The sequence below is a fragment of the Monopterus albus genome, unplaced genomic scaffold (genome assembly GCF_001952655.1).
Source record: "Monopterus albus unplaced genomic scaffold, M_albus_1.0 scaffold182.1, whole genome shotgun sequence".
NCBI classification, from domain to species: domain Eukaryota; kingdom Metazoa; phylum Chordata; class Actinopteri; order Synbranchiformes; family Synbranchidae; genus Monopterus; species Monopterus albus.
In genome coordinates this window covers 232,915-245,271 of record NW_018128062.1, presented here as the reverse complement: position 1 = coordinate 245,271, position 12,357 = coordinate 232,915, and the positions used below count along the sequence as shown (strand labels likewise).

General features: G+C 41.5%; 1 long non-coding RNA gene across 1 annotated transcript in view; it reads right to left on the bottom strand.

Annotated features, from left to right (window-relative positions):
* Positions 1-12,357, bottom strand: part of LOC109969828 (uncharacterized) — a 65,832-nt gene that overhangs the window by 7,017 nt on the left and 46,458 nt on the right. Inside the window, exon 2 of the long non-coding RNA XR_002276316.1 lies at positions 239-384. This is a non-coding gene — a long non-coding RNA (uncharacterized LOC109969828). The remainder of the gene's footprint in view (positions 1-238; positions 385-12,357) is intronic.

Sequence of the window (12,357 nt, the reverse complement as noted above, 5' to 3'; positions counted from 1 at the left end):
TCTTTTTACCGTGCTCTTCATTTTGTCACTTTTCTGGTGTGAACATCACTAAATACTCAAGTAGGTAGTGTTGTATTGGTGTTGAGATCAGTTGGTCTTGTGTTTCCATTTGCTGCACATTTTTGCATAGCTGTAACTGTTAAATTGATAAAAGTCTCATTACTGAATTTGTAAACATAACATTGCACATCTACCACACATCATCTTTCAACAGTAGGCTATCTGTCTTGTACAGTACCTGTGTGTATGGCTTGTGAAAATATGTTGAATGTGCTGTTTCTGGTGTCTCTCCTGCCTCCTGGCTCCCAATCTGCATTTCAGGAGGAGCTGCACTTCACTCAGCCATGACTGCAGCGTCAAAGCCTCTCCACTCCTGTTGTCAGTCTTAGGGAAAAAAACTTTGTTGTCATTTCTGCATAACCAAACCACTAGAGTAGTGCTGAGGAAAAGAGAAGTGGTAACATGTACACAAAGTCCTGAGCTGAACACTAGGACTGCTTTAAATAATATGATATGATTAAAGTACAACCTCTACACGGTGACACATGGTGACATTTCACAGTCATATGATGAGACAAGCAGCAAGACTTTTCTTTTTCATTCTGCAATGAGACATCCTGCTAACATCTGACACTATTCTAAAGCTGACTGCATTATGATTGGAAGCATAAAGGCGGTCTTTACAAGGTGAAGCATCTGAAAATGCGAAGGCGGAAGTGGGACTGAAGTGTAGGCACTTCATCCGTCAGCAACCTGTCGGTCTGCCTGGGTTGATTCATGGCAGCCATTTTGTGTCAAAATCTCACCACAAATCAGTTTGCCATGAGAAGGAGACACTCACTCTGTCTACAGACAGTCAACACAGGAACTCTTAGACGTGCGTCTGAAATACTGAGAAAGGCAGAGGAAAATGGAGTTCAAAAGCTGCTACACAAAACACACAGTGAATGCTTTTCATTTGCTCCACTCGCCAGCTGCTGTCTTCCTGCAGTTCTTTAATAATTCAGAGCAAGAAGACGGGAGGCAGCCATTTTTTTTGTATTTATCTGTGTTTGTCACCGTGCAGCATGACTGTCATACACATCCCATTGCCAGCTTTTAAAAACATTTGTTGGGTTTTTATCACCAGAATGGGGGGGAAATAAATAGTCCCTTTAGTTCTGAGCCACAATGCTGCTCCTGTGCCTGACCAAACAAGTACATGAGTTATTTCCATTGGATGTTTTTTCCCCACCTGTTTCCCATTTGGTTTTTATCGCTTCTCAAGATTTTAAGTGTGCGGCGTCGCCCCAGTTTTCCCCATTCTCTCCCTCTCGTTTGAAATGTAATGTTGGCAGAATAATGGAGAATTACCCTGTCTATAAAAAGCTCCTGAAGTCAAGAGGTGCACTGCTGCCAAATGACACTGAAAGCAATTACCGCATGTTTCAACACCCTTTTCATAGGAAGGAATCCGTCTCGAGGGCCACTCACCATGCGTATGAGTCTCATTTGGTTCACGTTACCATATCCCGCTGCAGCACAGTTGAGCCACAGCTGTCACTGCCTCGTCTAGTCAAGGTCAGTGTGAGACGACTAGGTTCTTGTATCAACAGAGGATAAAAGAACAGAAAAAACCTGCATGCAAACATGCCTTTGTTTTCATTTCCCTGCCATTGAGTGAGGAGTGATGCCCTGCTACCCCGGTGACCCTGCATGAGTAAAAAAATAAGAATACGAGGGGGATTCTCTTTCTCAACATTTTGGTGCTATCAGGGAATTGTGAATTCAGCAGATAGAGGTGAGCCTCTCTGCCTTCCCCTTCTCATAGAACAAAGCTTTTGCTTTAATAAAAATGCAGGAAAGATGGTGTCATTTGTTTCTCCCCCTTTCTTTCATCTCCTCAGATATTTCCACTACTGAATCCCTTCACACATTCTCTCTCTTTCTAGCCTTTTCCTTCTCAGTCCTTCTGGCACTTGAACCCTGTGTGCGTTTGCTGTTAATTGGATTCAGATTGCAGAGATAATATGGACTTATGCAGAACGCTTTTTGGCTCAGCTGTGTCAGGTTTTCCTGAGCCAGGCCTTGGGTTAATGCCACAGATAAAGTAAGTAGACCTACAGTAGTCACACAAAGGAGGTTGTGGGAGAAAGAAGTCTACTATGCCTCTGACGGCATAGCCAGAGGGAGAGGGTCACCCAGTCATTAACGCCATGGGGATGATATCTTCCTGCTGTGCACCGGACGCCAGTCAGCTCTCCACACATGCGTCCGTGCCTCGGAGAACGCATCATCACCACAGCCCTGCTGAGTCAGCTGGGTGTATGTTCTGTCTGTGGATGTACTGTACATGTGTGTCTGTTTGCATAAGTGGAAATACTGTTAATGAAACTTACGCATATGCACAGTCATGGATAAATTGGAAAGAGCACTGAAGGACAAGTTTGAGGCTGCTTCTGCTACTACCTAGCTCCAATTGTCACTAGGCAGTCATTTTAAATAAAATTCAAGCTACCTGGCCAGACTGTCACTGTGACAGCTGCACAATGTCAACTTTAAAATTCCACCACTCAGACACTTCCTTCTTGTTTTATAGAGAAGAGGCTTTGTTACAGAGGCTTTGTGTTTATGGCAGTTCTGTTTGTTTGCACAATCCATCTGACTTTCACTGAAAAGAGTAAAGACTCTGTTTACTTGTTTATGGTAAAGTGTATGTTTTAAAGGCGTAGTTCCTACTTGTGGGATGAGGAATGTGAGTTTCCATCTTCCAGAGGAGCTAGGAAAGAATTTATGCAAAAAATAAAAAAAGACAGCAAGGCAGGCTGAAAAAGCAAATGGAAAGAAAGATCTATGAGGGGTGTTGCATCAAAAGCTGCACATTTGTTTTCAATTTCCCGCACCGATCCTTGAAACCAAATCAGAGCAATTGCATTTGAGGACAAAATTGGCACGTAACATGCCCTTTCCCTCCCGCATCCTCCTGTTCTGCCGTTCTGTAGAATAATATTTTCTTTCGCAGGCAAAGAACATGTTTGATCAGCCCTTTTATTAGAGACAAGGCTTGCCTCAGACGTGCCACCCTCCCGCCCTTTCCCACCGCTGTCACTGTCCGTCTCGGCCGCCCCACGCTATGCGATGTGGAACAGGCAAAACAAAGTGAGGAGAAAAGATCCACACTAAAAGGCTCAGATGTGGGATATGGTGCCAAAGCGGGCCTTGGTTCTTCCATTCAAAGGGTCATATTATGGTCGAGATTGGTTTTCTGCTACGAAGCTGCTCTCCTGCTTGATCAATAAGACAAGTCACCAGTTTGCATTAATCCCACAACTCGCCCACATGCAGGAATGTGCAGCACAAGGAAAATCTTACAAGATGTAATTTCTTCAGCAATGAGGCTCAGAAAAAATGTTCCACAACTTTTATTGTTTTTATATTTCCCCTCATTGACAGTTTCTCCAAGTTCAAGGGCTTGGCAAGCAAATTCAGCTTCCCTCCCATCTGTGAAGAAGAAAATACCACTTTAAGGTCTCCTCTCTTTGTTCTCTGCATCATGTCAAAGTCCCAGATGATTTACACCAGAGGTTAGGTCAGAGGTATTGTTTTTGCATTCCACCATCACTGAGTTTCTTCTATTTTTGAGCATAGCTTGCATGTCTTTGTCATGACAAGTAGAAAGTGCTAGTGCCACCATGCCCCAGAAGAACTCCTGAGGGACAAGTGGACATGAGTCTGCTTCCTGGCTGCATTGTAAGAGGAGAGTATTCTGTTTATTACAGATGGATGAGCAGCAGGAGAATAGCTGGCAACGCGTACAATGGCTGCACTGGTCATGCAATGAATTTTTAAAGCAGACAAAAAGAGAGCTCTAAAATTGATAAACAATCAGCCACTTTCCCATGCAGACTTTTTTGGCTGGATGCTTCCAGAATTTCAAATATATTTCTCAATCTTACTTATATAAAAGCATACCCCTCCTGTGTATTCACTCACACAGGCACTTGAGGAGGCAAATGTTTATGATGGAGCTCTTTTTTCACGTTGATGGATTACCTTGTTGAATTTACAGGAGAACATGTTATAAATCACTGCTGCACTGACCTTTCCTTATGAAATGGGAATCAAAAGCCAGAGCTGATTTGCAAGGCACGTTTGGTGTAAGTGAGAAGATGGGTTTGGCCAGGAAAAACTGTCAAGGCATTTGTTGAACAGGTATATTACAGTAAAGTAAAGCAAGTTGTGAGTTATTGCTGTGCACAGAACAAATCCTGTTTTCTTCCATATATAGGATCACCGTTATTGACAAGCATGGCGCAGTGTGTTCTCATTATGTAGCATTGTTCTGAGTAAATGAATGCTGTGACTAAGTGCCTGTTAAAGTCAAACCATCACTAAACAGTCAGTTTGTGACTGTGTGTATAGTACACACATCATTTTCATATTATGTCAATACAGGGGATTTTTTTCCAACAGTGCACACATATAAATTCGTTGGGTGATATTTACTAAGCATCTGTGGATCATTTTTGGTACAAAAACACTAAAATTGCATGTGTTTGTATTTAATATGGAGTCGCAATTGCAGAAAAAAATGCCACAGTGCAGAAATTTGCATGTTTGGTCTCACGCAATATGTATTTTAAGGTGTTCCCATTCAGGCACGCAAAAATCAGGAAGGAATGGAAATTTTTACAAATACCCTCAGAACCATTTACCAGTGCTGCGACACGGGGAACTGCAGCTGAAATTTAACATCAGGAGAAAGCAGGTGTAAAATATTTGGCGCTGCTGTCAGCCTGGAAGCTATTAGTCATCTGAGACTGTGTCAGAGTTAAGGACACATTTGAGGAGGAAGAGGATGTTTGTAAATTCCACTGCTGCTAGAGGAGAATGTGAGAGACTTTTACAGGCTTTCACAGGTCACACCATGCTATAGCCTTAAAAATGAAAGCTGAGCTAACTGGCAGAAGACTACATGATTACAGCTCCAAAATATAGTAAATTCCTTCAACCATATTAAAATTCAGCTACATTAAACACTTTATTCTACTATCCCTCTCGGTCCACCTGCAGTAAAGGCACAACCTTACCAGCTGAGGCTCATTTAAATTAACACAATCGTGGCTGTGCTCATTTGCATCGTTAGTCTTAATAAATATGCCACTAAACTGAAAAATTGCTGTGCTGCAATATTTTCTGCACCTGATGTTAATGTGCAACAGGTTTAGTAAGTATCCCCCAGTGCGTGAAAAGACCATTTCTGCTGCTCAAAACTAGTTTGCATGTATTGCCTTGAAGCTGAAATGTCCTTTGAAAGAAAAGTTTGATATTGTGGAAAATGCGCTTATTTGCTTTCTTGCTAATTTATTTGAGAAGACTGTCTCACTCTGATTCTGTAGCTGTATGCTGAATATAAGATAGAGTCAGTTAGTTTTGGTGTCTCATCGAGACTATAAACAGGGTGAAAATCTGCTGAAGTGTAAAAACAACAATTCAGCCAAGAAATAATCCAATACATCTTCCCATCTACAGATTAAACATTTTAAATAATGAGCTTCAGGGCTGCAGGCAGACAGAGTTTGTTAGCCTGGAAAGCTGTTTTCCAGCCTTTGCACTAAGCTAAACCAACATGAAAGTGATAATAGATGCATCAGCCTTCTCTTTCCTTAACCTCCCATTCTACATACTATATTCAGCTCTCTACATTATATGTTTTAAATATTCTGACTGGGAAGAGGCAGGCAGAAATTAAAGGTGTACATAGCCTTTAATGCTATAGTTCCAACCATGGGGATCAAATACTAATACTGTAGTTCTTTAACAAAAATGCAAACAACAAAAGGATATCTTGGTCTCTCAGCTCAATAAAATCCTTTATCCTCAGATAAGTACATTCTTTAGCTTGTTGCTTCAAATGAGGTAAACAATTTGACAGAGATTATCCTCGGGAGAGCCTGCCAAGCTAGAGTATTAACAAAGGGCAACTTTCCTGCTATGCATTTTTCACGCCAGCAGCCCAAAGTGAAATTGGTTGCTGAGCTCTTAATGCACCGGTCTCCCCTGTCAATGGGTGATTAGCTGAAAGGGCTTTCATATTACGGCCAAAGTCGCAAGGCTCCTTTCAGACGAGACTTTCATAAAAGTTCGGAAGGTTCACTTTTCTCATTAGGTTGGAGTCAGCTTCGATTTCCTGTGCGAGCACAGAGTGGCAGGCCTTGGGTGACTGTTCTAAATGTAAATCATGGCTGAATGGAATTACACCGACAGTCAGACATCTGTATTTTAATTGGCCCCTGTTCACCCCCCACCCCCTTTGCTTCCCCACCCTTTCCAGCTCTTAGCAGCAGGCTCCCACAAAAACATTAATTTATAGCTCTGGTGTTAAATGTACAGTACACCCCATTTGAGTGTGCAGAACAAGGGGAAAAAGAGACTTTAGCCTGGATGGTAAAAACAATATTTAGCATATGAGATCACTCTTACCATCCTCATTGTAGCATCAGCATGACAAGGCAGGCCAAAAATATTTCGCTTGGCGACTTGCGTGGGTTTGTGCACTCTCCTCCAGCATGTGTTTGTTTTGAGTCGAGCCTGCTTATTTTCACTATAGGCTATCTAGCTGTGGGCTGCTAATTGTAGGGGGATCTGTGCCGAATAGTATGTTTTGAGGAGTGGGATTATTGCAATCAGTCAATTCTCCCAGTGATGTGTATAGTGGTGACTCACTGTTTAAGTAGGGTGGTCGCTGGGCAGTCAGAATGAGAGGTGGGGAGGAAGAAAGACAGTTATAATAATAGACTAATTGATTTATATGGAGATGAAAAAATGTGGGCAGATTGAGAGATGATTGCAGACATTAGGTTGCAGATACAAGCCTGTTGTCAACTTATTGTTACTTAGTAGTGACAAGAAGCCACAAGGAAACACACAAGGCTGTGTTGTGCTGAGGACTCGGCAGGGATGGGCTGGAGCTGAGACCTCTGATGGATTTATGAATAATGGGTTTATTGTAGGAGCTAATTGTTAGAGGATCTAGGCTGCATGATGAGTTTGGAGAAAAGGGATTGGTCCGATCAACATATCCTGCTGTTGGAATGCCTGGCGAGAGTCCAGTGCTCAGTCTGGGTGTATGAAGGACAGTGTGTCTGGACGGAGGGACAAACAAGAGGTGGTACAGGAGACAGAAAGAATGAACACAGACCCAGTGGTCTTGCTGCAGGACCATACCACCACCTCAAAGCCAGAGAGAACATAGTGCCTCCTCAGACTTGTGCAGAAAACTGATGAAAACAGCTCAAGCTGAGACCACGGCTGAATTTTATGCATGTGAATAATTGTACTATGGACTTTCTTTTGTTCATGTACTTTCTCTTTTTTGCTTTTATTTATTCCCCTTAATTTCTCCCCCCTCTAATTTGTCATTTGCCACAGGATTTACATCCAAGTACTGAACATACCCAGAGAACCACTCAGTGGAATAAGTTCATCACTCACTCAATTACTGGAACAGCATGAAATGCTGGGTCGGGTTTGGGGAGAAACAGGAAGGAAGGCCTTGTGGCTACTGGGGGGTTTCAATATGTCAACGCTTTTGGCTAAATTCAGCTGTGCCTTCCTACAGCTATTGTCTCCTAACCAGGAGGCAGTACACAGTATGTATTTAGGCTGCTTTGATTGTGGGCTCATATAGATTATTTGCCATTTAATTTGGTGCTACACACTGTAGCAATGTGGTGATGGCTTTCTGTTGCTATGTTCTTAGAAAGTTTAATTACAGAAAAAGAAATTAGATTTATGACAAAGTGCAGCACATGCTCTTTTCCCCAGGGTGGTGATGAACAGCTTGCCATTGTTGCAGCGTGTGTGACACTGAATAGCTAACACACTGGGATCCCTTCTGTACTCTGTGTACCCATATATGGTTACACACAATCACTAGTGAAATGATTTGCTTTGTGTGGAAACCCTCTGAGAAAAGGTGCACAGAGTACACACTCATATATCTCATGTCTCCATCCTATTGTTTATTTCATGGTACCACAGGAGGGCTATCGAAACCCATCTTAACTTTCATCTTCATTTCATGTAGCCAGGACTTCCTCTCGCTTAGTTTGCACAGACATCTGGTATTGCGGTACAGGGGCCCCACTCATGAGAAAAGATGAGATATTAGCATGTTGAGAGACAGAGAATGAAAGGTAAAGACAGACGGGAAGGAAAGGGAAAAAGAGAAAGTGTGTGAGAGAGACAGACAGGCTAGCACTCATGCATTCACACGCATGCGGCATAAATCGTCACAGACCCAAGCATAATAGAAAATGGCATTCCCTGCAGTCTGCTAAATCAACCCACTGCTTCCTCAGTCTATTCAGTAATTGCAGAGAGTGCTGATCAGGTTGTTTTGCAGCAGCTACAGAGAGCTAAATGAAAACAGGCAGGAATGAACAGACACAGGCTCACAATGTCTGTGGGAAAGACGGTCTCAGTGGAAGCTGTGGTTGAGACGGGTGGAGCAGGGATGTCCTAGTTGGCTGCTGAATGCAGACATTTGTAGAAACAGTAGAGGTACCATGGCCAGGTCTGACCCTGCCTTGTACTTCATCAGATTCAGGAAATTGAAGCTGCCCTCTTTTTGTGGCTAAACTGTCCATAATCATTTGTGTCCATGCCCACAGTTGTAAGGAGACAGTGAAAGTCACGGCCATTCACATATTAAATGCAGTAATAGTTGATAAAGCACTATGGTGACATCTGTGATAAGTTCTGGGCCAGCAGACCATCAGACACCTGAGTTTTACTGTCATTTTGTTTTTAGATAGCAGCAACATCGGTTATTCTGAAACACTGCTAACATGCTACACCGCCAAAGTGAAAAGGATAAATACTCTACACTAAACATCCCTGTTGTCATTATGGATATATTAGATCTGTGACAGAACTTAAATTACAGTACAAACCCGAGAGTGGTGACAATTAAACAAGACAGGAAAGTTACAGGTTGTAAAAAAAAAAAAAAACACACACACACGAGTTTAGTTACAATCCTTTGTGAGTTTGTCCCTATATAAAAAACTTCAAGTCATCATTTGATCTTTTGTTTACATAAAACATTTGTTTATAGTCACTTTAAAGAATGTCAAGTACAATGCAAGCTCCTGTTATATCATAATTACTGTACTTTGCTACTTCACAACATGGCTGAAGTAACACTATTAAACCCATTAATGCATTAATAATGTATATGCATTACTGCATAGGATTATTAGTTTACAGTGAGTATTAATAGTAACAGCAGTGAAAATGTTTTGATCCAATCTGCACATGAAACTGAGGGGCTTTAGATCACATGTTGGCAGAATGAGAAGCAACATGCAAGCACTCAGCAGCCCGTCTTGTCTGTTAAGCCACCAGGGCTTCAGTCACCATCTCATAAGCCCAGAGATTGAGGCTGCTTAGAACATTATTCCTTCATCCGATTGAAAGTTGGGACAAATAGAGCAATGGGCTGGTGTGGGGTTTGCTCCCATTTCCCTTAAGAGCCTGGATGCAAAGACAATTACCAAGTAGCGGGCACCACGGGGGGAAAGAAAACCACTCTAAGTCCATGTGGGATGTTTTGTCTTTTACTAATCTTTCTTCCTCAAGTAGGCCAGAGTCTTTCTAGAGAAAGTGAGAAGAATTGCAAAGAACCTTGCTTGACTCAATGAGAATCTTTTTTTTTTTTCTGCCTACACTGTTTTCCACCACCAGGCACAGAAACTGAGGGTGGCACAAGGCCATTGTAATCTGGGGAATGTAAACAGCTACTGTGTATTTGAGACAGAAAGCGTGTACAACATTTCTATCCCCTTGATTATATTCAAGGCGCATCAGCCTTTAAAATAAACGATCAGCAAGATCAGTATTTGTTCGTTCCTACATTTGACATGTGTATTGGAGTAATATGAATAACATTCATTTATGTAATCACAAACTGATTCAAACACAGGGGGCTCACAACCATGCGAATATGAACACCATTAATTTCCATGTCAGTGAATCTTTTATCTTTTGATCACTATAAAGTACATGTTGATTAATGTGAAGCGACAAGCTGAGAGACACCAAACGTGGGTTTCAATTTTAGCAATAATGAAGTGGGTTGAGAATGACCTGATGTCCCTGGCACAGAGGCAGACAGGCTTACAGCTGCCAATGGAGTGTGTCTTTTCCCCCATTTTAATTACAGACTAGACTTAATTAAAAGTTTCTGTGACATTTCTTAGTGTCTGGTAATGACATCCATTAAAACATGATGCCTGAGCCACAATCCAAAGAGGGATTGCTTTTTTCACAGCTATTGGAGAGAAACTATGTCAGTTCCATTTATTAGCGCTGCTTCATTTTTTACAACTGTGTAAGTTAATTTGTCACATATATGCAGGTTCATCTCCCAGGAGAGCTGAACAATCTGACAAAATCAGCTGCAATTGTTTGTGATGTCAAACAGAGTTCACGGTTTTAATGTAAATCTGAAAAGGGATGAACCACTTTTAGTTTGACATACTATCAAGTTTCCATTTTGAGGACTTCATAAAAGTAACATTTAAGGTGGTGTTATAGAACAGTATCTTTAGTGTGTTTTCAGGAAAGTGAAGGCACTGCCTCCATTACTGACTCATTTTAAGATCTCAACTTCAAATACCTCATCCTGAGAGCTACAAAATAGGCCCTCTCTTATTCTCACACTTTTTACATTTGAGCCTTGGAGAAAATGTCTCATTTCAGGGAGTCACAGCTCTTCAGACAAGGCACTCAGTGCATCATATATTGGAAATCTGAGCCATCATAATAAGTCCTGGATGACTATTTCTGATTTTATACCCTATGGTAAGCCTTTAAATGGAGTCAGCCTGAACATGAGCTTGCATATGCCTGTCTATCACAGCACCACCACTGATGGTCGACAGAGCTTCTGAAGTCTGAGCACAACCTAATCAAGTTAGAATACTGATATTAAATGTTATGTAAAAAATAAAAAAAAATCTTGTAATGCCCCTTTTCTGTGCTTAGTCCATGTCTAAGGATACATTAGAGCAGCCTTTTAGAGGCAGTCTAGCTCAAAAAGTACAGCATAGTGCTTTCCTTGAATGGTTTCCTTTTCCTTCTACACTGCTATGCTTTGATTAATTTCAATAACAGCCGAACCAGCTGCATTTCACAGATTCTGAAATGATCTGATATATAGTGCAATATGTGGCACGAATGATAGTAAGAGCTACAGCCATATAGCAGCTCTTTGAGGCTATATTTAGGCAGAGTGCTGTGTCGGAGTAAATCCTAACATGTGGGTACTAAAATGCTAACAGTGACGACATACTGATGTTTAGTTTAATGTTTGCTATACCAGATTATCATTTTAGCAACTTAATATTTAGCTCTAGACACAAAGTACTAGAACAATCAGCATTTTGGCCTGTTTAGGGGAAACATCAAGAGATCATCAAACCTATTTGCAGTTCATCAGTGACAGGGATAAGGATTTCTGGATGAATGTACATTTGCCGTTGTTTCACTAAACACCAAAATATCATGGTGGTTCTAGATGAAAGGTCATGGGGTTATGGATGTCACAACAGACACTGTCATCTCTATTGCCAGGCTAGCACCATAGATAAGGACAAACCGGGTGATTTTATTGGTTTACTGTGGGCTCAGTTGTATTCCAGCAGTATCACTGAATTGCATTTCACTGAGCCCAAATGTATTTGCCATGTGCTGTATTATTGAAAACCTGTGTAAACTCAACCAGCCCTCACTGGGAGATGTGAACAAATCAGCTGCTGATATCATATGGTGAAAGCCACCCAATCTGACATCCACAGAAGAATCATGGCATTTAGAGAACTATCAAAGAGTAAGATGAAATGTATTTTGATGTATTATTTTATTAGTAAAAGTGCAGATAACTAATACATGTTGTAATGTTAGTCCAACAGTTCACAGGGTGTAATTAGTAGTGGAAAGTTATTGGCCACATAAAACCCCCAGATGAAAGCAACTGTGGTCTCGGAAGCCTGTGACGAACTCGAGGGAGAAAAGGAGCCCAGGGCATCTGATAACTTTGGGCAAGTGTGTAAACAATTTCCAACCACAAGGCCAACAGGCTTTGGTAATAGATGCTTAACTCAAACTGAAGTGAGGTACTCCCCCACCAAGAAACACTGGGACCAGCTGAATTAACGCAAGGACTTGACATACTAATGTAAATGAGAGAAGAAAATTTACAGATTTGTTTTCTACCTCTGAAACCATTCTGAGATCGAGGGAAGAAATAAATGTCCGACAGGGGCAGGCAGCTAGATGGAATGCTGCAAAAAATAACTGGCTCATGAGCAG